Below are 24,391 nucleotides of genomic sequence, written 5' to 3' on the forward strand. Positions count from 1 at the left end.
GGATTAGAAGCAGGTGTTCTAGTACCTGGCAATCTCACTTAAATTCCAGTTTGCAAAGCCTGTGTATCTGAAAATGAAGGATGGTAACATCCTCCCTTTCAATGGGAGGTTCTTTGAGAGAAGCAATGGTGCGAATAAAAACATTCAGCCTAATTCACTCTTGGAGTTCAGCTATCTCTGAAGGCATTAAGCTCACACCATGCATTGCCTGAAGCTAGAAAAACTGAAACTTTTATTAATTTTGCATTAATAAATGACCTATACCAGGCTACCTGTGAAAAGCCTTGATAACTTTCTTAACCCCAGTACCAGTCCTTTCTCCAGCACTGGGAGAGCAGGGAAGAGCATTGGCAGGACATGCTCACAAAATCTGACTACATTTGAGACCTGTTACTGGAGCTTTATGGAGAAGAATTGGATATATGGCAAACATCCAGTTCTGCATCAGAAGGAAATGCATGTTGTCACTCTAAACTGGGGCCTGAGTCTAAAAGCTCTGATGCTTCTAACCTTTACCTCTGTAGTCCTGATGAGTGAGATGGGGTGGAAAGGATTCACAAGTGAGTCAGAGTCTGACAAATGGGAGTCAAAGTAACATTCTGTTCTGGATGCTCACATAGAAACCTTTAAAAGAACTAAGACAATGACTATGTGTGAACTGTCAGCTGATTGCAGGACCAAATTGCTAGAGCTTTGCCTTCTTGGCTGCACAAAGGACAGCTTTTTGTGACCAAACACCCTAAATTGACTATTCAACCATATCCAATTATTGAAGAATAGATTTAGAAAAAGCACAAAAAGTGGAATTAAATGCACAATTCATGATTTCCTATGGACCTAGTTTCACTTAGTGGTCTTTCCTGCTCTATTTCTTAGGAAAGTAGAGTTCTCCTCAGAAGGAACCTAGGAACAATGTAGTTTGGGTGTAGTGTCTAACAACTCCATGTGATTATGTAGTTAGCTTGTAGATTGTGTACAAGGGCAGATCGCTCTTCTCATTACTTCTTTAACATTCATTCATCAGTTATCTGCAAAGTGACACGATCCCCAACTGCACAAATACAGACTCCCAATTCCACACTAATTGCAGATTATCATAATAGAAATTGCATTCTTTGTGCCACCAGCCAGAAAATCCTAGTCACCGGTATTTGGCATTGCACTTCTCTGTTCAGTAACCAGACAAGCTACAGAGATGTTTCTGGCAGGAGGTGCAGAATAAGCAGGTGTGGATAAAGTAACTCTTAGGGAACATTTCAGAGGGACTCACAAGGTTTTACCCCATCTGCAGTGGCTTAGTGAGACATAGTGACCTCATTGCCCAGCTCTTAAACATTATTTCTCACTTAAGGCCAGACTCTTGGCACAGCAAGCTGCTCAGTGGCCAATGCCAGGCTGAAGCCAGGGGGTTTAGGTAAGGGAACATGGAGACGAAACCAATACTTATTTTTGTCTCTAAGGCATGCGACTGACCCTATAGCAGACCTCTGTCAGGACTTACTTGCCCTCACACTGAATGCCCAAATCACGTGAAAGTGGGAGGCCATTTGGGAACTCTTTACAGAGTGGAAGCTCCTCAGGAGGGCTTTCATCTCCCTTGCTTCCTCTTTTATTTGAAGAAAGTTGCTTCCCAACATGCCAAGAGCATGAACTCAGTTGGCACTTGAGCCAGTCAGAAGCCAGATGGCTTACGAACCTCCCTTCCACCAGATACTCTGGGGACATTCTTCTTGTCCCATGAGCAAGCTCAGTGAGCTAGATGTAGGGCTGTGAATTTGCAGCTGATTTGGGTGGGAAGAGCCTTGTGCCTTTGACAACCCCATTTCCTCTCCGGCCACTCGGTTACCAAGTTCGGCATTAAAAAGGGGACTGTTTCCACCTGGTAAAAATTACTTGCTTTTTCTGTTTCCTCAGTTGTTTGCTTTAACTGTGGGGCTCAGAAGTGCAACTGATTGCAATGGTTTAACAAGTTACATGACATCAACCAAGCCACAGTTATCTAACGATGCTCAGACTCCTCACTCACGGCAACTCCAAAGTTAAATGTGTTGGCTGGCAGAGATGAAACCTGAACACTTCGCCTCATATTTGTGAAGTGCTCATGCACTGAATACATTGTGGCCCAGCTGACACACAGCTGCCTCCAATGACTGAATATATGTCTCAGCCTGGAAAGTTGATTTAGGCTATTTCAGTGACTGATTTGTGCAGGACAGAGATAAACATCCTTCTGTGGTCCTAAATTGAGCCAGCAAAGATATTATCCAGTCCAGCTGCCATTCACTGCCTACTGGTTGAAGGTTACTCTATGTGAGCTCTCCTTCATCTGTTTCAGTGTAAAGTTAGTCTTTAGTGTAAACAAATTTTAGCAGTAGGGTAAGCTAAAACAAATGACTTTGCACTTCATCAGCTGAGGAACACTCCACCAGTAGAGCTGTGGGATGTCGTATGAACTCCAGCAGAAGCCCAGCTACAAGTAGGTGTTGAGTGCAAACATCTTAAAACTTCCCAGTCACTTGCAAAGTGCATGTGCATCTTTGCTTTCAGTGGCAAAGATCATTTAGTTCACTGCATTGCCTGGATCATTTACCTAAACTACACAGTCCTGCATGGTTATTTGATATCAGAGGCTAGCATACTCCACAAGCCTTGGAAGCTGACTCATGAAGCAGTGTTGGGAATACTGCAGGAGAAGCATGTTTCTGCAGCAAGCCACCAATGTTGAAGACCTCTCCTCCTTTCCGGAGCCCATGAGTGTGATCCTTTAACAACCCTTTCCCACTAATTCCATGCCTAGCATTAGCTTTTCTGATGCTCTCTCTCTTCTCCTGCCCCCATCTCCTTATCTGATCACTGAACCTCTCCAAAATTAGTAGTGCTATGTTTAGCCTGTTCTGGCACTCAGCAGCGCTCCTCTGGGTGCAGGCTCTCACAGGGAGCCTACAAATTTCCACTCCTATTGGAAAGAGGAGTGTTTTCAAAACTGCTGACACCAGATCCCAGTAGGTGAACTAAACCAAGAGGCCGGAGCCTGTGAAATGTTCTTATTATAGCTGGGGTGAATAGCTCTCATCTTGTGTTACTGCAGTCTCGCAGTCATGTGTCCCAGCAGCCTAGTGCCCCTGTCAGGCTGGAGGGCAAGAGTGTGAGGTCATTTCTAACAGCCCCGCTTCTGTGACGTTGTCGCGGGAAAGCCAAGCCACTTCTTGATTTAGGCGTGGGAAGTCAGAGGAAAGGGCAGGCGCAGGCTCACATTTAAGCTTTCCTTTTACCTTCCATGTGAGCCAAACATATTTTTGGAGGTTGGGGGGGGGGTCATTTTCCTCTCCTTTTTCCTCAGAGTCTACTGTAGCAATTGCACGGGCAGCTTTTTAGGAGTCCTGAACTGAGGCAGCTTTTCCCCAGTGTTACGGGAGTATGAAAGAGCCATCTACAGGTGATGGGGAATAAGGCACCACAGCATGCCCTTCTGCCTGTCTGAGCAGCAGAAGGGGGAGAGCTGATAACCAGAGCTTTAGGCTTTCTCCCCTGTTTGGTATCTCCTTCCCAGGGTCACAGCGACTTCTCTTACAGGACACCATTGAGTTATGTGAATAACCCCAACTTTTTCCAGTCCACAGTCGGTGACCTCAAGCTGGGGCATCACACAACCTGCATCACACTTTGACTTTTCTGGGGATGGTGGCGGTCCCTGGGGAGGGGAACCATGTTGGCGGTTCCACAGGAAACACGTCGCTCTCAAGCCACCTAGCACCACAGCCATGAGAACTCCTTGGAGACATCCCTGTAGCACACCTTCTCTGTCCCTCCAGTTAGGCAGCGGGAGGCCAGGTCAGTGTGTCTAGAGAACTGGATTTGGCACAGCAAGAAAGGAATTGTTGCATCTCAATCACCAGCACTTCAGCTCTAGCTAGACATCGGCCATGCTCCGGAGAGCCTTGCAGGCTGCTGCAAGGTTCCTGCTTGCAGCCACCTGAGGGACTATCATGCGAATTCACCAGAGAGGCCAGAGCCCAGTGGGCCCATGGAGTCACAGCTACCAAGGCAAAGAGGGCAGGAAACACTGTGGTTGTACATAGGCTGCTACGGATGGCCTGCCTTGAACTGAAAAGTGCTTTCAGATAGCAACGGGGAAGCCTGGGCTCCGAATGTAGAGTAGTGATTGCAAAATGTTTAGGAAATGCTGAGAACTTCTCCCAGTCAGAAAGCCCAGCATAAATTGCTGTATCAGGCATGAGAAGGTCTAGACTGGAAGGCCAGTTCCCACTGTATAGTCTTTGAGCGATTTCAGGTAAGTCTATAAACTTCTTATATCTCTGCTTCTTCCCTACACAGCAATCAAAACAGTTCTTTCTCTCCCTTGGGCATCTTCTGTGTGGACTGACACTCACAAGAGACAGGAGGGGAGCTCTGGGCACACTCAGAGCCTAAAACATTCTGCACTTGACAAAGCCATCTGGTCTTTCTTTACCACAGATATTTGCCTACTTCCCTCTTTCTCTGTCCTTTCACTCTCTTGACTCTGAGATCTCCTCCTTCTCTTTTCTCTCTATTCAGGGCCTCCCCCCACTACCCCTACCCTCACTTTCTGTCCTTTTACATCTGTTTCCTACACATTACTTTGATTTAGCCAAGCTGTGGCTTGTGAGTGGCGTAGTCCCCACAGGCTCTGTCTGACTGACACATGACATTTTTAAAGAGCGTGGACTTAGCCAGGTGAGGTGAAAGAGCGGTACTCAGCATGTATGAGCAGTGCAGCATAATAGAATGCACAGCTTTTAATTAAAACTGGTATTTCAGAACCTCTGCTGGTGGCAGCCCTGCTGAAATATGATGTCGCTGAAGTCCCACACACTGTGGTATGACCCCATCTCTCAGAGCTACAGTTGTTCTCAACGTCAGCATGAGCACTGAAGGGGAGCACTCCATGTAATGGTTAAATAGCCAGGCTGGCTCCGAGTGCTCCCACAACAGGGTGGTGACTGCTTTGTAGCCTGATCTAATGGACCTGGATAGCAGACTGCAGGTCACAGCCATGACACTGTGTAGCACATTGGTTCAAAAAATGCCCATTTTAAATTAAATAAGATTCAAATGCCATGGAACTGCATCCTGGCCATCACCTTTGTAAGTGGGACTAGACCCAAGGAGGCTGAGAGCAAGGTCTTCTGATATCTATCCTGTTTATATGACATAGGACAGTCCCTATTCTTACATTTTGTTCTGCCAGTATTTGCTCCTTTCATTTATTGCATCTTCTCCTAACAACGCTCAGAAGCTCTCTTAGCCAGGACTGCCTGATCACCACTCAGACGGGACTCAGCCCCCAGGTTCTCACTTCTCTCCGCAGCCCCTTGAACGCATCCGAGTGACCATAACCACAGGAAGGAACAAGCAGCGATTACAGCACCTGTCTCCGGCACAGGCAAACCTGGTTTAGATCCTTGTGATGCTAATGCCTCCCTGTGAGCATTGGGGCAAGTCACTCAGACTTCGATCTGCAAAGGCAAACTTGATTTCCTTGGTCTTGTTGTCCCTGTAGAACAGAGTAACAGCACTGCCTTATTTCACAAGGTGCTGCAATGGAAGTGGACACACCTTACAGAAAATATACCTTACAGACAGAGCTGGTTTCCTCACCAGCCTGGCACAAGCTGAAAGGGTACTGAGGACTTCAGCTAGTCTGATTTGGTTCCTCTACACCCAGTACCCCCATGCAATGAAATAGCTAAGTCTCTAAGCTGTTTTAGCCCGACACAGCACTTCTCATCTCCTTCTGTCCAACTTCAACCAGACCACAATCCCTGTCCAAGGTATGACTCAGAATAGTGTATCAGAATCTGAACTCATAATATTACCACTGCCTTCTCCTAAATTTTCAAGCAAAAGAATATCTGCTCCACAGATAGGTTGTGAGGTCAAGGAAGATACTCCTCACCAAATGTGAAATAAATCATCTTGCAGTCCTTCAGTGTGTATCTATCAGAGTCCAGTCAATGCACTAGGACTTAGACTTCACAGCAGAAGAGGGAGAAAAAAAACTAGGGTTTAGGAGAGAAGAAAACATAGTTTATTGGACTCACCTATCTGAGAGCTGGTGCCCAGAGCCACAGTTTGTTTGATAAATAGTCAGATTTTGAAGCTTATAATGTTATGGTGGATCATGGAGTACAGCCCATTACTTCGGGTCTAGGAACAACTCCACACACAAGAACTGGAAGTGAACAGCAGACAAGAGCTGCAGGGAATCTGCCACCAGCCTGTCTTCACCAGCCCTGCTTCCTCCAGGACCCATTGCCTCCTCAGTGCAAGGCCCTGGGGTGGGAGTGCAGCCCCCCAGGTGTGAAGGGGAGTCAGGGGCTGGAGAAGGAAGCCCTTCTCCCTCCGTGAGACGTCTCTGAGGACTGGGAGAGAAAAGAAAGAAGCATCAACAAATCCTTGGGCCCTGGCTGCCTTCTGACTCAACATAGGACCAAGATTTCAAGGTAAGAGCTGCAGATCTTGTTTAGATCTGCTAGGGAGTAATGATTTTGAGGACTAGCTTTGGAGGTGGGGGGCATGAATGAATGTTGCAGGCACACAGTGGAGGGAAGGTCAAGGGACCACCATTTAGCCCCAAAAGACTTGTGTACGAAAACCTCTGAGAGCTTCCCCAGACTGTGTAAGGAGCTGAGCTGATACTCTTCCTGCCAATCACAGGGTACAAGTAATCTTATCCGTTCCTGCCATTCCCGAGGCCTGCTGAAGCAGGATGACACTCAAGAGAGCGCCTGAAGGAAGATGAGGGGCCCATGCTGCTGCAACCCCCCTTAGCCTGCATCCCCACCACCTGACACCTGGGACCTGTGCTGAAGTGTTTCTATTCTCAGCAAACCTCAGTGAGAAAGTGGGGGAGGCATCCACCCCAGCAGGAGCCCTATCCTTTTTATCCACAGGTTTAGGCCTTTTACACACCAGCAAATGCGGAGTTAAGATTACAGCTGACAAGAAATCCAAACATTTGCAAGTGTGGGAATTCCCAAGGAGAGTAACCAAACTGCCTTAACTCTGCCCTTACAGGAATGACTTTACACAGTCTGAAGCCAAGAAGGCCTCAGCCAGCTACAACAAAGAGTTTAATCTTATCAGTGACCATAAAAACTCAAATTCCTCTTAACAGAATTCCTGATGGGGATGGTAGTGCCAAGTCTGGCCTCATCGCAGTCCTGCACAGTCAACAGGGGGGAAAAATGCTATATCACAAATTCCTGAGGCCCGAATTCCTCCCACCTCACGGAGAGAGCAAGCCTGGCGGGGACTCACACCTCTCAGGGCAGCCTCTGTGGAGGCTGCGCACCACTTGGCCACGCAGCAGGAATGAAACATGTGCAGGATCTAAAATGTTTTTTCCTCCAGTCACGTAGGTGTATGATTTTTATATTGCTGTAGTTAAGCAGGTACAGTGCTTCCTGCAGGGTCATTTGAATGGGTGCAGAGGTGTCTTGCCTTGGCCGTGGGTGCACCTGGTTGTGGGTGGGATGGTCCGAGTCCTGCTGTGGACTCAGATGAGGACTACTGTGCAGCAGCACGGCTCTGCTGGGAGAGCAAGGGAGTCAGGCCCGGGTGGCAGGAGCTCCCAGCAAAGCTGCACTCTCCCCGGGGTGCCTCAGCGAGTGCAGCGTATGCACAGAGGCTGTTTGTCTCGCTGGTGTCACCTGCACTTCCCTCTGCCACGGTTCCTCTTCCCCTTTGCTCTATTCCCCCTCTCAGCTGGGCTGGTTTTGCAGGAATCAGTGCAGGGCCTGGTTTTCCCTTCACTGTTGACTTAAGCTTCATAAAGCTAAAGGCACTGAGTCTCTCTCCATCTTCTGCCATGGCCAGACCTGCTGCCCCATCTGTATCTCAGAGCTCTGACACTCATGCCGCAAACCTGGGCTGGCTCCCGATACAGCTCCTCCTTCCCAGACGCAGGACCGACAGTGATCACCCTCAGCATATTAGAAATCCTCACAAAGGGACACACCGCCTCCACCTGTGTCATGGTGGCTGTAACTGGCCCCATTCCAGCTGCCCTATCACATCTTTTGCCCCTTTCTACACCCAAACCACCCCCCCACTCCAACGGGCCATGCAAAGGCAAGATCAAGATCCTTGTGCTGTCCTCATTTGTCTCCCCCTCATACATCTGCTACCACCATCATCCTTTCTGCTGCCTCAGGTTTATCCCATCACCTCCTTATTTGTCCTCTCTTGAGGTTTTTATCTATTCCTGCATGACCCTCAGCATCTATGCCCAGCCTGTCCACCCTTGCAGAGGACATCACACAACCATCTTTGTGCTCCCCTTGCCTGTCTTGTATGGTGCATCTGTCCTCTACTTGCAACCCGTACACCTACATGTGTTTCCCTTGCCATGCACACAGTAGTGTTTATGTGCACACTTGCTCATGTGGGGCTGCAAGCCATGTTTGAGCTCTGCTCCAGCTCAGTCTAGTCCCTCACAGAGATGCCTCACCCAAAAGTGGAGGCTTTCTCCCTGCTCTGGAGCAAATGGCTCCTATCTCAGCCCCTGGAGGAAGACTCTGAGGCTACCTAGGACAAAGTACCTGCGTGTCAAAGGTCTGGAGCGACCATGCACAGCAGACACATTAGGAAGCCCTCTGAGAACTGGTCTGTAAGCATTGCTTCCAGCTCTGCTAGGTCTCGCTCCTGATACTGATAGGAAGCCATGCAGTTTATACAGGGGAGGATGATGGAAATACTTTGCAGGCACTTCATCTGTTGATAAGGCTTGCCTATCTGCCAATACACATTGTGCCTCTCCCTCTGTCTGACTTGGAGTGGTCTACAGTTCTCATTGCCATCGTATGTCAACACCTGTGCCCTCTGGCTCCATCCCCTCACTTCACCCTTTGTACATCTTGGATTAGAGCTGCTCAGCACAGGGGCTGTGCCTTCACGTTCAGTCTAGCCAGGACCCCAAGGCCCAGGTCCTGTGATACCTGGCTGCTCTTGGAACTGGACCATAGACAATATCACAGAGGCACACAGTTCTGCTTGCAACTGCATCCGGATGCGTGGCTTCACTCGCAGAAGTATGTGTCTAACCCTTCTGTTGGGCAAAGTGAGAAAATGGGTTGTCTTCCTCCCATTACTGCAGGCCCAGAGGTGACAGAGAACCATCCTAATTAAGGGGCTACAGAGATGATGCTTACATGAAGAACAAGTTTTATTTATGAGCCAGATTAGGAGGCATTAATTGTTTTCTCTCTTGGTTTCTGCTCAGAAAGGTACAGTAATCACAGGAACATTTTTGACATTGTTGACATAGCTTCCCAGCCCTCCTGCTGAGAAACAGGGACTCTTGCATACTTCAAAAGGGCTTAAAGGCTCGGTTTGTGCCACCGCAGTAGTAGTGCCGATCTAGGACTGGGGTGGGGGGAATTTGCATTAGAAGGATTAAATACCAGGGCTATTGTGGAATTTTAAACTGATGTTTTCCGGCTGACCACAGGCCCAGAGCTTGTGTGTGGCATGTTTGAGCCTCCAAAGTGCTCTTGATCCTCTGGTCTTTTATTTCATAACATTTCTCCCCCTGCCCAAATGCATTTTGCTTTTCGGTTTGGCTGCTGAGCAGACACACATCAGCAAAGGGAACATGTTTGGTTGACAGTACTGTGAGCTGTCTGAAGCTCAGGAAAGCTTTCCCTGCACGTATTGGAAACACTGAGTGTCTGGATTACTCTTGCAGTAGTGGGCCCCAGAGTAACAACTAACATAACACATGCTATGTCCTGACCCAAGTGCCCGGCAATACTTTGCCACAGTAGTCCTATGCAAACACCATGGGATGTTCTTACATCAGATTGCCTTCTGAGATGTGTCTCCTGCTCGTGGTTCATATAAAAACCTCCTGTTTTTCATAGCGCGATGCTAAATGAGACATTTATTGCAGCAGCAGCAAAATAATGGGGGGCTCAGCTGAAACAAACCATTTTCAAACATTAGTTAATGAGATTCCTGGCAGTCTTGGGGACCAAGTACTTTGCTCTGCAGGAAGAGACTGATCCTGTGAGGTCCCTCATACAACTGGATCAGTGGTGCCCCTGTGCCACCCTGCCATCCGGTTGTCATTAGACATGGGCTCAGCCTGTGCACAGATTCCTTGCAGTGGTAGGAAATGACTTCTTATTAGGTCCTGCAGTTGGCTCTGGGATAGCTGCTGGTGTAGCCATACCCCTGCACAGGCATCATGTAAGAAGAGCATGGTTCTGGTCTGAGAAAGATGTCTGGGATTTAGCTTTGGGGGTTTTTTGTTTGGTTGGTTTTGTTCTGCACTGAGGTGAATATCCAGCCTTACAACATTAGCCTTGTCATCTACAGCATCCTGAAGGAGCACACAGCTTTCCTTGGCTTGTCTCTGAGGCAGATAGCAGGAGCTGGAAAAGGTCAAGCTTGGCCCTTAGCATGCAGGGCTGTGGTTGAATGCATGAGCAGGCTCCAAGAGAGAGGCACACACCCCAGCAGACTGGGAGCACTGGAGGAGTCCCACTGCTGCTGCCCCCACATCACAGCCAGCAAGCCTCCCTCTGCAGAGGCTGACAGCTCCGAGAGAGGCATAGCCCATAGCCTTCTCCCAGATCCCCATTAAACCTGCCTGCCTCCTTAGAGCACTGTAGTCCACAGGGCCAGAGACTTTCTGTAAGCACAACTGCATCATGGCTCTGTATGGCTGAAGGCCCAGATCTGTGCCAGCTGAAGTCACTGAGGACCTAATATGCAAATATTTCTGCTCCTGCTCTTTCCAAAATCACTCTTGCTGGTGATTCTAGTAGTTGTTATAAATCAGGGAGGACTTGGCAACCCATCAAAGCTGGCATTTTCCCTTAGTCTAATGCAGCAAAGTAATATAAGAACAACCGCTAAAGATCTTGGACCAGTTACACGGTGAGGCAGCAAGGAGAGTTCAGTACTTTCCCTGCAAGCATGACTCAGCTTTTCAGCCCATCTCCTGTAGGGTACTTTCCCCAAAGCAACTGCTGTACCACAGCCAGCCAGCCCTCTGTCACGTCTCTTCGTGCATCCCAGGATGACTCCCTCATGGGAAGCTGGGAGAGCTGTCAGGGAAGCAGCAGTAGCTAGAGGCTTCAAAAACAGGTGTGTGCTCGTCTGCATTTGACAGATGCCTGTTAATTATTTATACAGCACGAGAGATGTACTTGATACTAGACAAATAGCAAGCAAGACAGGCTTCTTTCCCCAAGGAGCTTTCCATGCAGATTAAGCAGATACCAACGGGCAAGGCAGGATCAGGCATGACTGAGGGAGCAGACCATGCCACAGAGGAGAATGGTGATGAAAGGAGAGACAAAAGGAGCAAGCTATTAAAAGGAATTGGAAGGAGGTGACTTGGCAAAGGCTGGAGAAATTGTTTTCCAGTCACAGGAAAAAAAAAAAAAAAAAAAAAAAAAAAGAAAGAGGCAGCAGGAAAGTCAGAGGAAGTACCAGAGAGTAAGGTGCAGACACAGCAGCTTCGGGCCTAAAATCAGTGCAGCTCCTGCCCTGACTGCCATATTTCGCTCATGCAATAACACTGTTGGAAGATTGAAGCAAGCTGTCCTAGAAATGGAGTAGAAGAGTGTGAACTGGCTTTTTGGAATATGTACTGTTGTTCTGGAGGTGCAGGATGAAGGATAAGTTGGGGCTGGAGAGACAGGCATGGCAGGATCTTCTCTGGCCTGCCTGTACACAGCTATACAGTCCTGCGTACCTGAGTCCACTTTGTCCATTCACAGCAGTGTTGGTCAGACCTCTGTTTCATCCTTCAGCTAGCTAATGGGGACAGGGAAGCACCAATGACACTGCAAGGGTGGCATAAAATCACCACTGCCACTCCTTGTAGGAAATCAGCCCAGAATCCAGCCTGCTTCACTGCTGTGCCTGCAGACTGTAAGCAGAAGAGCTGCTGACAAAAAGAGGTCCTTTAAATCAATAGGCAACCCAATGGCTCTTTGGTACACAGTGCCCTGATTCAATATCCTGCTGGAACAAGGATAAGTCTCTGTTTGATGGTGTACTTATTGGATGCCTTTCTGGAATCCTGCACTGACCACATCAGACCATGCAATTTCTCTCCTCCTTGCCAGGATGCACTTACACATTGGCTGCTTTAATAGTTGAGGTGGCACTTTTATTTTAAGCACTTCTTTTCATTGGCTTCTGCAAGCTTCTGAAACCATTTGGTGTTGGTTTTTTTTTTCTTTTTTTCCTTCCCTCAGGCTGAAATTTCTCACGCTTATGCTCAGCCCCAGGTGATGAAACTCTGACGATAATCTGCCCATGTCTTGACTCAACAAAGTGGTGATTTTGGGCTAGAACAACTGGAACTCCCTGATAAACTGACCAAAGGGGGCACAGAACAAATTGCATCTCCTCATTTACTCCACACACTCTAACTTGCAGATTTCTGTGTCTCTCTTCACTGCTGCACCAGCTCTTAGGCTGTGCCCAGAGCCCAGAACACCCTCCCTGCTTCAGTCTATGTAACCTGCTAATCCCACACCAATGAGGTCCCGCTATAATGCTTATCCATGCTGACCACTTCGTTTCAGAGACATTAGCAAAGTGGTTGATAGTTTTAATCAGAAGCAAAATCAAATAAAGCCCACAGGCTCAGCAAAACAAGTCATTGCAGAGTCACACTGCTTTTCATTAAATTTTTTTCCTTTGGCACAAATCTTGCTAACATATACCCTCTGATTTTGCAGAGTGTCCATCCTTTCTCCAGCATGCCCCCCCACCCTCTTCTAACACACATACAGTGCACAGAGCTTTGCTTTCAAATCCTGTAGGACAAATGGGCCTATTCACAGGATTAAGTGCTGCCCAGTGTGGTTTCTAGAGCTAGCTTGAGTGTTGCAGAAGATCTGTGGCTCTTGATCTCAGCTGGCCTCCCCTGGGTCTAGGGAAGGGAACTACTTCTGTGCAGGTTCTCACAGCTCTCCTTCTTCCCTTCATTCCCCCTGGTTAGGGTACCTTCACCTCACCCTTTGCACATCCCTGCATCTGCCAGTGCCAGGAGACCCCTTTAGACAACACCTTCCCCTCCCGGCAGCTAAGCCCTTGGCAACATGAACCCAGCCAGATACTTCATCTCTGTACCCCACCAGTAGCTCAAGATCAGTCAAGGGTGATATCTGAGCCCACATCCTACCTTACACGGCCCCTGTGTGCCCTGCAACTTTTGGAAAGAGCTGTGCTGGAGAGCTCCATGAAAGGCAACACCAGGCAGCGGCAAAGGACCTTTCATCTTGTTTCACCCAGTGAAGAGCCAGCTGAGCAGACACCTCAACTTGAATGTCTGCAAAGGGAGGGAGGAAGAGATTAAAAGTCTTGAACCCCTTGAAAGTCATGAAACAATCAAAAAATCTAGCATTGGCCAAATGCTAGGGGGACATGGTGGGGAAAGGTATCCAAAACTGCATTAAGGTGAGAAGGTCAGAGGGCATCTATGCTCCCCTTGCCCTGTACAGGCACTGTCCACCATATGGAGCACCCATTGCTGGGCCTGCTGCAAAGCAAGCTGGTTTTGTGAAGGTCACACTATTACCTTTGAATCAAAAGGACTATTCAGCCAACAGCTCTGGCAGGGAGGGAGGCCTGCAGGGAACACAACACCCATCCCTGCCTGCTATTGGAGGCTAGCTGGTTCAGCTGGGGAAGGGGGGGACTTAAATGTCTCCAGTGTCGGCCCGGTGAGGCATGTTCCATTTATAGCAGCCCTTATGGCTGAGTGAGAGACGCCACAGGGAAAGCTGAGTTAAAGGGGCAAGGGGGGAGGAGTGCTGGCCTGCAAAGTCAATAGTAATTTAATACCCCACTGACATTTTTGGTTAGCAGCAGGATAGATATTTAAATCATAACCTTCTCTCCCCTGCACCCCCCTCCCAAAAAAAAAAAAAAAAAAAGCAGCAGCCCCTGTTTTGGCCTGCCAAGAACTTGGAGCATTTGTTGTGTGCTGCTGGAGCCTCACTTCAGGCACCGTCAGCTGAGCCTTTCCTTGACATCACAGATGCTCGCTTCTCTTCAGTTTTTGGAGGGGAGCTGAGGACCAGGTGTCAGCAAGGCTGGCCCTGGCAGTTGGCTGGGACCCGACCATGTGTTTCCAGGTTGCTGTGCAACCAGAGGCACAAGGCACAGCACTGTGGTGCATACGTGCCGTTTCATCCATGCAACAATCAGCTTATACCAGCCTCTCTGACCTCTGGTGCTGTGCGCATCGACCCCAGATGGGCTGATCTCCCTGTCATTTGACAGAGGAAAGCAGGAGATAACAGGAGTTTGGGAAGAAAGTGGGGAAGGCAGGGAGGGAGGTAAAAAAAAAGGTTGGTCTGCATCTCAAACAGTGGCCATAATGAGCAGCCAGGCTCTGTTGCTGAAGCCTTTCCCACTTGAAACTGATGTCTGAAAGTGAGGGCTGGTCCTGTAACCTGCCTGCTGTCTGGAATCTGTAAGCCCATCTCCCCTCAGTTCCTCAGGCCTGTGATCTTCTTTTTTTGAACTTGTTCAGATCCTTGAAGAGCTGGAGCTCATTGCAGTCATTTCCTGCTCAGTGGGAATTGCTCCAAATCCCGGTCCTCAGATTCTGTTCCCCCCCACTGCTTAGAACGGGTCAGTTCTAGCATTTTCCTTGCCCCCTTTTTCTTCAAGGAGTGTCTTCCTCTTGCATGTGATATTGCAAGACAACTCTTTCCCAAGGAGGCTGTCTGCCAGACTCTGCAGCTCTGGCTTTTATTTGCATCCTCTGTCCATGGGTCTGGTTCCACAGAGCAAAGAATTCAGTAGAAGAACATCCATCAGCTGCAGGGACCATTGGATCTGCCTGGTACCAGTTAGGATCTAATTTGCCTAGACATTATTTGCATGTAAGTAAGTCCTGGAATTGGGAGTCCCAGCAGTAAAGGGGAATTCTTCTCCCTCCCTGCATCTGGTTTTCAGTGTTTTTGATCAAACTAAGTAGCTTGGCTTGTACTTCGCCTCCTGCATCCCTTCCCTGCCACAACTGAGCTGGAAGTAGCTGAGAATAGCACTGTCTTTTGGAAGGGGGAAAAGCAAGAAGGGGAGCTAGCCTGGAAGAGCACATGCTATCTGTGAATGCATTTGTAGGGAGAGCTTCCAAGTGGAGATTTGTCCCCAGAGCCATCCCAATGGGATGACCTCCAGGTGAGCAGCATAAAAATGAGGCCAACAGAGTTTCCAGCTGGGAACCTTTACTAACATCTGTGACAATGTCTGTGTGCCCTTGCACAGCTTGGGGGGACACTGAGGTACTGCCTCTACTCCAGTGTCCTCTTTCCCTTGTAGTGTGCAGGCCATTTGTCTGAAAAGTGCTGAGAAGAGAAAAAGGGATGTGCAGACAAAGAGCTAAGTGATCCTCAGTGAAGCTGTGGGATCAGTTCTCTGCCATCTTGCTCTGCTTACAGTCTCCTTTGCACAGCAGTATGGCTGATGGGGAGCTTGGGCCAGCACTGCAAGCCCAGGAGCCTTTAAATTAAGGCTATGGCCCAAGAAATTCCTGAAGACCAACCTGCTGCCAAATGCACATGCTGCTTGTTTATATTAGGGCTACTGCTGCTGTTCTTGGGGAGTCAGCACACCTAAAGGGTGAAAGTTGGATTCTGTCCTATTCCCTGGCTTATAGCTTAGCCATAAGAGAGCTGCTCAGTGCAGCCCAGCTTTCAAACGTTGGTGCCTGAATATACGTTCCAAAATATCCATGGAGCAGCCCTTTCCAGAAGCTCAGTGCATCTGAATGAATGGAACCAGATGTCCAAGCCATTGAAAAATCTCTTCCCAGCTGCCTCACTATGGCTTTTGGAGCCAAATTTGAGGTGAGAAAGCTTGAAAATTCTGCTGTCATGTATTAGCAAGTCTTCCAGTTTATACCCAGTGGACAAAAGGGAAGAGCAAAATTCAAGAAGGCTACAGCAGAAGACAATAGAGACAGAAAATTGTTCGGATAGCAGTTTTCCACCCATTCTCTTGTGAGTCTGTAAAAAAATAGTTTTCTAATGCTGCTGTTTGCTTTTAATTTTCTTGAAAATGTTCCTCCAGTTATTTTTACCTCATCTCCTGGCTCTTTTTGTCATCCCTTTAAGTACATTCTTTTGTTAAAGGAACTTTATTCAGGACTGAAGAAAGGTCATGTTCCAGGACTAGGCTGTAAGACATTTAAGACACTTCTGTTAGGGCCTAGAATACTGTGGATTATGACATTAGGTTATGGATTGTGGCATTGACTGAAAGGATATGGAACCAGGCATGGCTATAAGACTATGTTTCCTTTTTTACACCGGAGGTGTCTTATTTTCAGGAACGGTGAAAATGAAAGGTCAAATGGTCCTCTTAATCTTAGGTCAACAGATCCTAGCAAATGCTTTTTTCTCAGTGACCAGCTGCCTCCCAGGAACTGACACCTACCCAGGATGAGCAGCATGGCAGAGCTCCCAAGGAGAGCAGTGGCAGCAGAGGCATCCTAGACAGCTGGAGATGACCTGCTCCAGGGGAGGGATTTTAACGACAGCCTTCCCATGGGAACCTAGAAGTAAGCAGAGGCACTACTCGGCCTGTCTAGGGGCCAAACTACTTCTCTCAAGTCCCTTCTGCTTCCATATACCAGGCTGAGTGAAGATAGCCCAAGGACCCCATCAGCCTGGCTCTTAGGAGCTACTGTCATGGTGTTCTCCAGGCACCTCCTCCCAAGCAAAACACACCATTCGGCCTAAACAAGATGAAATGAGTTTCCACCTCCGAGGCCACTAATCCCTTTCAGTCCTAGCTGCTTAACAGCCCAACGGATACTGGTATTTGTATTCTTTTTTCCTTACGAAGAGTTTCACTGGCAGGGAGGAGGAATCGTTACAACAGAGGAGTCTTGTGTAGGTCCATGGTGCTATTCTGACCTTGGCATTTTCTGAGTTCTTCTCATGTGAGTATGTTCCCAGAGGAGGAAGTGGCACAAAATCAATTGCATAGATCAATACTTGGGCTGATGCATTTCCTGTTGACTGGCCAGATGGCCAATCAGTGGTAAAAAAGGTTTGTACAAAGTCTGGGCACAGCAAGAGGTTACAGATGGGAACTGTAAGTTCAGAGCTCATCAGAAACACCTCCATGCACACCTTACAGGCACCAGCCAAACACTAATGAATGATTAACAAGGCTCTTGTGCATTAGCTTCAAGCTTTTGAATCCCTCCCACCATTTATGGATAATTTCAAAGAAAGGAGGATAATAGGGAATTCTTCTGCATTTGGAAGGATTAATTAGATGTTCAGCTCTCTATGGGCCTCACACAACCCTGAGGACCCTATTTATTCCTCCTGAATGCCTCAGACCACAGCTCAGTCCTTTCAGTTGAAGGCTGCTGGAAGGCAGCTCCCTTCAGAGTCCATCCAAAGTCTTAAGCATTCGCCCCTTCCCTGTGGCCCTACAGAGTAATGCAATAAGCGCTTTCTTCCCATATGAATTGAACGATCTTTATCTCCAGAGCCTTCATTTCTCTGTGCTATGGGAAAAAAGAGATCAGATGTGAGGATGGAGCCCATTGTAGCCTTGCTTATAATGAAGAGCTGCTATTTTATTTTGGGCTGTTTGAATGAAACCTATTTGATAGAGGGGAATTACTTGGGCTTATTTCCTCCTTTACACTCTGCTCCTGAAGTTCCACTTTCCCTTGACTTCCTATAAAGACAAAGAACTGGACATTCACCCATCACTTCTGCCTCTTGGTCCATTTTCCCTGCCTGCAGTGTTAAAACACTATAAGCTCACAGATACTCTTTCCTTTGTGGGTGCTGCATGCCCTCCTCCATAGGGCCCACTCTGAGACCTGTAACACTGTAAGTAAGACCTGTAACAGAATGAAGGACAGCAGGCTCATTCCTTGGACAGCCCAGATATATTTTGTCAGTCGCTGGCCCTAGCCTGAAATAATGGTCTGAAACTGATGGCACTCTTTGATAGCCTACTATGTCTGGATATATCACAAGTGGGCACAAGTATCTGGAGCTGAACCTGGTCTTGTCCCTTCTTTCGCAGCTGGGGTCTTCATAGCTTCCTCCTTCATCTCAGACATCTAGATCTAGAGAAAAGCACTGGTCAGGCCCCAAGGAAGAAAAGTGAGCAGAACACCAGAGGAGGCTATCCCCTGGGATCTCAGCAGAGCACAGCAGCTCTGCACCAGACAGCTTCCTTCCCATTTTCTGATCTTCAGTTCCCCCATTCACTAATCTTATTCATTACACAACAGCTAGATTAGACAATGCCTGCTGGTTGGCACGCTCTGATGGGCATTAATACCTGCTGGCATAGAAGCAGGCACATGCCAGTACTCCTGCATGCTAATGAAAAGGCACCATTTTCACTTCCATCTCAGCACATGCTGAGGTTCCCTGAGAGCCAGAATTGATCTTTGTGTCTAGAAGAACATGTGCTGCCATCAGTCTTGCCTCATGGCCTCCAGGAGTTGCCTAGGGCAAAGCCTACCATCACAGAGCTGGATGAGACCAAACTGAACTCCTACCAAATCAGGACTCACTGTGGGCCTGTGGTTCGTCAGTGCTGTGTCACATAATGGAGCCTTCCAGTGGCGTGTTGCCTGCCTGTACAATGGGGATATGCTGGCATCGCCAGGGGCATGGAGCAAGAATTGTACCATTGCTCCCTTCTTCTGGGTTCCCTCTGCGAGGCTGGCTTTAAAATCGCTCTGTTTGCCTTCCCCCAAGTTCTGCAAGAGCTTTTTTGTTGAAAATACATTTTATCTCTAGGAGTGCTCTAGGACTTCTCTACTACCATCAGTCCTTTTGGGAGCTCTGCCATCCTCGTGAACCTCAGAGAAGTGATGGTGACGGTGAGTTGGGAGAAGTGGGAGGAAGGAGAGGATGGGATTCCCTGATGCAGTAGTCAAATATTGACCTGCTGCAATGCCCCCACCCAGGGGAACTTGCCTCTGGGACTAATCTCCAGGCAGACCACAGAATGGTGTTTAACTTAGAGAGAAGACAGATCAAATGAGCTGTCATAGAAATGGTGAACAGGTTAGAAAAAAGAGATGTCCTGAACCTTCAGCTGATGGAACTTACTGCCTCAGGCTGCTATGGATCGTAAGAGCTAATCAAGTTTTTTTTTAAAGAAGAAGATAGTACTTATAAAGATCTCCAAATATTCTGTTGGAATAGTAACTATTCAAAACATGCCAGACTTCCAGAAGAAAAATGTGTTTTCTTGCTTCATGACATAAACCAAAGGCCACAGGGGCTGAGAAGGAATTTGCCCTCTAGCTTGGTTAGTCCAAAACCAACCACTGCAGAGCATCTTGCAGGATTTCTCTGAAGGAACTGGTAATAATCACATTTGCACACTGAATATTGGGCTATGGAGCCATTAGGCTGATTCAGACATCTGCTGTGATCCAGAATGGACAGCATCTGCCACCTGATCTGCAAATATTTATGGCTCTGGCCAGCTGTGATGTATGGGAATATAAAACTTTTGAGAGTGTGGGGGAGTAAATGTAAAAATGGGCATGACAGAAATGGGCACAGAGAGATTCATAACAGGCAGGAGATCGAGCTGGTCCTGTATGTCAAACTGAATTTAAAGCAATGCTAAAAGACTCCTAGCAGCATCCTGGCACTGATACAGTTCAGTGAGCCAGAGAGAGGGTCATCTGAAGCCTTTGTGGGTAGGACTATATGCACACACAAGTTCAGTGACAATCTCCCACTCCCAAGAAGTCTGAAGGTATGAAGACTTGCTGCCCAGCTCTTTGAGTGTGGGAATTTTGCTTCAGTTTCACACATGCAACTCTGCAGTTCAGGCCCTGTGAACAATAGTTTGGCCACTCCAAGGGCAGCAAGCATGAAAGGGGTGTGACTGGAGTGGCTCTGTTCCCAGAAGCCAAGCCAACAGTCTAATGGCAGCTCAACCAGCATCTCTGCTGAGCGTCCAGGAAAGCGGTTTTGGCAGACTCTTTACAGATTGTTTCAGTTCAGGAGAAACTGCTAGTAGATTTGGGACAGACAACATGTAGATCACAGCTGTGTGCAGCCAACAGCACAACCAGCCATCTTTGCGAGAGAGTCTCCTCCAACACACTTGATCTTAACTTTTTATTCCACACATTGCACTGTTCTTGGGTATCAGTTTACTCCCCTCTGCCCCCATAGCCCTCCATAGCTCAAGCATGCGACATCTCCCTCCCCAGATCTTTCTTTTGATCCTTACTCTTTCCCCCATTCCCTGATTGCTCTTTCTCCTCTGCTTCATACTCAAATGTCTCCTAGAAAACACCCTAATATGACTGTTTCCTAATGGAAGCACAGTGAATATAGGAAATTGTATTTCTTAAATGAAAAGCCCCACTACTAACCTGCATGAGACCAGCATCCTCTCTTGTAAGTTCTTTGGGACAGGCACTGTTTCATCCTGCCTCTTAGAGAGATCCCCCAGCATAAAGCTTCTATGTGCAGCTGAGTTCCAGTTAACAAACAGGAACTATGAACTGAGCTTGCAAGAGATGAAATGGTAAAACTGACCTTACTGGAATAAGTTCATTCCCCTTTGCAATTATCTAGGGACAGACTTCACCTCAGGCTGAATAAATATAGTAGTCCAGTTTCCCGACCTCCAGCTACTATTTCATAAACGGTGCTCAGTTGTGACTTGGCCCTGCTTCAAACAGGGGTGGGTAGGTTAGCTCCAATTGATTTGTTCTTTAAGTAAAAATTAGAGCTGGTGCAATGCCAGGGTTGCAATGCACTCGTAGAGCACAATACCATGGAGACAGGAAATATGGCTTTGGAACTCAAAGCTGATAGCGGGGGTCTGACACCAACTCACCAGGTGATCTTCAGCAAATCACCTCACCATCCTTCAGGCTGCAGTTTCCTTCTCCATGAAGGGGGCATCATAGTGCAGTACCTCAGGGGAGCTGTGAGAATTTCCTCCTGTTTGTTGCACTGTGTTCCCAAGTTCTAGGATGGAAAGCAACATAGTGTCTCACTGGTAACATTACATTTAGGGTAAGCTTCAGATGGGGTTTCTTTCAGAGGAACCTTTTCTTCCTAAAAGCGCTGTCCTCAAGGGCTCATAAGCATCGCTTTGATGATGGCACCACAGACATCCAGCTACCAAGTAATCTTCTGACAGAACAAAGCTTTCTCTGTATAGTGCTATTTGGACTAGAGAGGACAGTAAGTATAAAACATGTCAGCAGAAGCCAAGGTATTATAGATAGTATGTTTGAAGGAGGTCAGGAATGAGCCTTCAGACTTCAGTGAATGCTTATTCCTGAGACATAAGTAAACACTGACACGAACGTGGGGTTTTACCCCTGTCTCTATTAAGATCCCAATGAACAGTGACTAAGAGTATCTCCCCACAGTAGCATGAGCCCACATCCAGAACAGCACAGGGAATGGAGGAATGACAGCTGAAAAATGTACTGGTACAAGCAGGGGCAGAAAAGCTCCAGACCAGCTGAAAGGTCCACTGCAGATCAGACATGAGGTCAAATGAAAAACCTGTGAAAGGGCCAGGGTTGAAAGAATTATGGAGATGTTCCACATCTGAACAGAACTGCATGTGGGGCAACATAGACTGACATGGGACAGGATGCTGTGAAGCAGATCAACGTGCATGAACACTGCATGCACTGGCCTGCAGCCAGGCAGGGCTGCGATCAGCCTCTCACCACTGTCAGCAGCTGACACAGCCACAAATGGAAAGACGAGATACGTGCAAGGAGCATGGACACCTTAAGTCTTTAAGAGAATGAGATATTAAGGTGAGGCCTCTCACACCCAGGCTCCATGCAAGGGAGCCACCTCCTCATGGCACTCATCAGCATGTACAAAATTGCAAAACTGTGCTCATGTACCATTCACCCCTACTGAAGGTAATGGAGGAGGACTAGTGGAGTAGTTCTGCAGGCCTTGGAGCTATTTTCAGTTCAGCAGCAGCTCTGGGGAGAGTTGCAGCTCTGTTGCCTCTGCATCAAAGCCTTCTTTGCATAGGACTGGCTGCTACTTCTCCATCTTGAAACTCAAGTAGCAGGACAGAAGGATGGCACTGTTCTTTAGTACCCACAATAGGAAAGTGTGTGCCCTGTCTGAGGGGTGGCCAGCCTTCCAATGTCCAGAGAGTGAAGAAATGAAATAAATGTTAAAGAGCACTAATGTTAAAAATGGTCTGTTTAGTCCTGCCTGCAGATGTTTACTGTAAGTACCATTATAAGTGCACCACACTGCCTTTGGTGTGGCTGCCTATTTTTTAAAGCACACTTACTGTTGATAAAAATCCAGAGACACTGACACAATCTCTGAGTTATCCAGAGAGACTTGAAATAGCCCATGGTTGGCAAGATGAAACAGAAGCTTTGATGTTTCAAGGATGCCTCAACATCAGCAGAGCTGCAATTCCCTGGCTTAGGGCATCCCACATGACAACCCACGCCATAATTGCCAGTGAGTGCTGCACAGCCCCGGCAAGCGGGATCTGACGTAACCCTGAAGAGGACAGCCCCTGCCCAGAGACAGACATTGTTTGCCTGCTTGTGGCCCCGAACTCTGGCAATTCCACCATCCCCATGGCCCGGAGGTCTCCTTGGCTGGCTGGCGTGTGGTGGCCAGGCTAGGCTTCACTGGGGTGAGGGCAGGCAGGGCTTGAGCAGGGGGCCCTGCTGAGCACGAGGACATGTGCCTGCAGGCCTGGCGCCACAGGCAGCCACTGACACTGGCGCTTGAAGGCCAACCCCAGAAACCCTAAGGACTTCATTTGGCTCTCAAGATGCCACTTATCCACCCCTTCCCTAGCCAGCTGGCTTGCAAGCCAACTGCTTCCACAGTTTCAGTTGCTACTCAAGGCTGTTTGCAGCAGTCTGGGTGCAGACAATGGCCAGAGCTCATACGGAGGGGAGGGCAGGTACGGATACCCCACCAGAAAGCAGAAAGCTCAAACAAATTAAAAAGATACCCCGTGTAGGTAAGGAACCAGAGCTCAAGGTTTATTTCCTCCAGCTCTTCACCTTGCCCAGCTCTGACATAGCTTGTATAGGTCTTTGTGCAGCATCAGATGCTGCCTAGGTGACAAGCTAAGCCCACCCATGGGGTTTTAGGGTGGCAGAGACCATGAGCTCCTGGGGAAAGAAGCTGGGTATCTTGCTGTAAATTTATTTGGGCCATGTGGTTTGTGACCTGGAGTGAGTATTTTTGAGCTTCAACATAGGACAATTCAAACAGGTCTGATTTGTTTTCTCAGCCAGTTTTGAAAGTCAGTCCCTAGCTGGGCAAGCACTTAAAACCCCAAGTTAATTTTGAAAATCTCGACCTAAATAAATACCAATTAATACTAATGATATTAAAGTACTGCAATGAAAGAGGAAAACACTGATGGCTATTGTAAACCCCTGCTCATTTCAATATTCCAGATACTGAGTGGCAGAGAGGATTGGGAACAAGGGCTAGGAAACCTCATTTCTGTTTGGGGCAGGATCTCTCTCTCTCTCTCTCTCTCTCTCTCTCATGCGCGTGCACACACACAGAGTCATGGCAGCCATGTCCAAGTTAACTGTGGTTCCCCAGCCTTGTCCTGATGTCCTGCACAGAGGTGAGCTTCACCCATTGCAACTGGATCTCACAGACTGTCAAACTCTAACACGGGCTGCCTTGTTGCTGGAGGTCAAGGGAGGTAAAGACTTCACATGAGTATGCTGGAAACAGAAAACAAACACACTCACAAAAATCCCCAGCAAGAAAGGACAAGCCAATCTTAACAAGCAATTCCGCTACCCATAAATAAAAGGAAGGCAATCAGAACATGCCTTAAGCTTGGGGGAGCCAAAAGCAGTCTCTTGTCTGTCGGTGACTGACAGCTTGCGGGCTTTCCAGCACAAACTTGCCTGGTGTCGTTTGTCACCTGCGAGGGGTAAGCCGCTCCTGAAGGCTCCTCTGTGCTGGTGTGTGTGCGTGCCTGCCCGCAGCTCACGGAATTTCAGCAAAGACGCATAAGAGGATTGTAGTCCCGGTTCGGCTAAAGACTTAGGATTCTGCATAATGTGTTAAGAGGAGCTTAAGGCAATCCTACTACTCTGCCACAGAAACCCTGAACAGCAGCCTGTCTTTTCTCACCTTTTCCCATCTGCTAGCCAGCTGTGGAGGAGCTGGCTTGCCCTGAGACTATTTAAAGAAGCAGGTGCATAGGGAGAGGTTGAGATTCTGTGCTTGTCTTCTCACGGGAGCAGATTTTTGTGCTCATTACAATAAAATGGTAGTACACAGGACACTGAATGCAAAGTTCTTATGGTGTGGAGAATTTGAACTTTTGCAAAATCTGGAGGCATTTGAGAGGTGTC

At 47.9% G+C, this 24,391-nt stretch overlaps 1 long non-coding RNA gene across 1 annotated transcript in view; it reads right to left on the reverse strand.

The window, feature by feature from the left end:
- The window catches only part of LOC135327712 (uncharacterized), a 42,078-nt gene extending 21,553 nt beyond the window's left edge, over window positions 1-20,525 (reverse strand). The window contains exons 1-2 of the long non-coding RNA XR_010388101.1: window positions 20,411-20,525; window positions 13,193-13,339 (exon numbers count right to left, since the gene is read on the reverse strand). This is a non-coding gene — a long non-coding RNA (uncharacterized LOC135327712). The remainder of the gene's footprint in view (window positions 1-13,192; window positions 13,340-20,410) is intronic.
- Window positions 20,526-24,391: the final 3,866 nt, after the last annotated feature.

This window comes from Dromaius novaehollandiae, chromosome 3 (genome assembly GCF_036370855.1).
Source record: "Dromaius novaehollandiae isolate bDroNov1 chromosome 3, bDroNov1.hap1, whole genome shotgun sequence".
Taxonomy (NCBI): Eukaryota; Metazoa; Chordata; class Aves; order Casuariiformes; family Dromaiidae; genus Dromaius; species Dromaius novaehollandiae.